The sequence below is a fragment of the Bison bison genome, unplaced genomic scaffold, assembly GCF_000754665.1.
Source record: "Bison bison bison isolate TAMUID 2011002044 unplaced genomic scaffold, Bison_UMD1.0 scf7180017864213, whole genome shotgun sequence".
In the NCBI taxonomy this organism is placed as follows: domain Eukaryota; kingdom Metazoa; phylum Chordata; class Mammalia; order Artiodactyla; family Bovidae; genus Bison; species Bison bison.
In genome coordinates this window covers 5,522,403-5,524,362 of record NW_011494785.1, presented here as the reverse complement: position 1 = coordinate 5,524,362, position 1,960 = coordinate 5,522,403, and positions in this window count along the sequence as shown.

The window sequence follows — 1,960 nt, the reverse complement described above, 5'->3', positions numbered from 1 at the left end:
GGACACGCGCGGCCGGCGGCGCGGAGCCCCCATGGTCCCGGCCCTTCGCGGAAGGCTCGGCCCGGGCTGGGGGCGCAGCGAGGGCGGCCCCGAGGATCCCCTCGGCTGAGTCCCGAGTCGTTCTCCCGCGCCTGCTTCCGGCTTCCAGCCCTGCCCGGGGCGGGCCACGCAGAGGGGAGGGCTCGGCCGGGACAGTCCTTCCGCCTGTCCCTCCCCGACGTGCGTCCCCAGGTGCGCCCTCCTCCCGGGCTCCGCCTCGCGCTCCTCCCCGCGTTTCTCCCCAACTCCTCCCCAGCTCCTCGGGGCTCCTCCTTGCGCTCCTCCCTGGATCCTCCCCGCGGTTCTCCCGCCCCGCCTGCTCCTGCGCTTCAGCTCGTCCGACTCCTATATTCCATCTCCGCTCTTCGTCAGGCCGTAAAACTATTTTACTATCTGCCCCTTACTCTCGCCTCCGGTCTTACTCTTCTTCTCCGTCAGAGGAAGTTCTTTTTCTCAGTTCCCTCTCTGCGTATCCGCACCTCCTCCCTGTATTGCTTTCCTGGCTTTTCCTCCCCCTTCTCGAGGCCGGGACCGCTCCGCGCTCCGACTGCGCCGGGGTCCCAGAGGAGGTGGGGGGCCCTCGGCCTCCGGTTCACGCAGCGCTGCGCTGAGCCCGCGCTTTCGCCAGAGACCCGCTCCAAGTCTGCTGAGAGTCCGCAGACCGGGTCCTTCCTTCATCCTGAGACAGCCGTCGTCCACATTCCCTTTCCTGACAACCCTGAACGCCTCTGCTGGTCTCGAACAACCCCCACCCAGATCCCACCGACTGTAAATGGATCTCCAGGTCTGAGGCGGTGGATCTTCTTCTGGTCCAAAGCAGTGGCCCTTTGCCTGCTGCTGGCGGACCCCAGGCGACCACCTGAGCCCCCGCTGGCGACAGGACACAGCTGCTTTAGGCCTCGAGCTCCGTGGTCTCCAAACCTTTTACTTGTTTATTTAAGAATTTTGGAATACTATCCATCCTCCCATACATTTTTTAATATCACTCCGGAAATTTTTCATCCTATGTAAATAGATACAGAGGATATAATCACTAAAATTTGATGTCTGTAGCAGGCAGCTTCCTCGATGCCCCCACCCCATCCCATCTCCTGGTGTTTGCACCTGCTGTGCCTCCCCTCCCCACCTTGAGTGTGTGCTGGGCCCAGTGACCTGTTTTCAACAGCAGAATATAAATATGATGAGACAAAAAAAAAAAGGATGTCACCGATAGGGTTAGGCTGTGAAAGACCTGGACTTGGGGTTTTTCAGCCCTTTCTGGGTTGCCGTGAGCTGCCTGTGGAGAGGCTGGGACGGCCAGGAGCTGAGAAAGGACTGGTCAACAGCCAGGAAGAAACCGAGGCCATCGTTTCACCGTGACAATGATCAGGAGTAAGTGGTGAAAATAATGCAAGGACAGCACTTTAAAAAAATTATTTTTAATTGGAGGATTTACGATGTTGTGTTGGTTTCTGCCATATAGCAGTGTGGATTAGCCATAGGTATACATCTGAGCCTCCCTCCCACCCCTCTTGGTGGTCACAGACACCAGACTGAGCTCCCTGTGTTATACAGCAACTTCCCACTAGCTATCTATTTTGCATATGGTACTGTATATGATACAACACTCTGCTCTCTATTCTTCTCACCTTACCCTCCTCCCCGCTGTGTCCACAGCCTGTTCTCTATCTGTGTCTCCGTCGTGTGCTGTGCTAAGTCACTTCAGTTGTGTCCTCCAGGTCACTTACAGGAAAGAATTATCTATCACAGCCCACACAGGAGAAGATGTGTGTTGCATCCCCTACAAGAAATCACTTGGGGCTTCCCTGGAGGCTCAGTGGTAATGAATCCACCTGCCAGTATAGGGAACGTGGGTTCGATCCTCGATCCAGGGAGATCCTACATGCCTCGGGGCAGCTGACCTGTGCGCCATAACTACTGA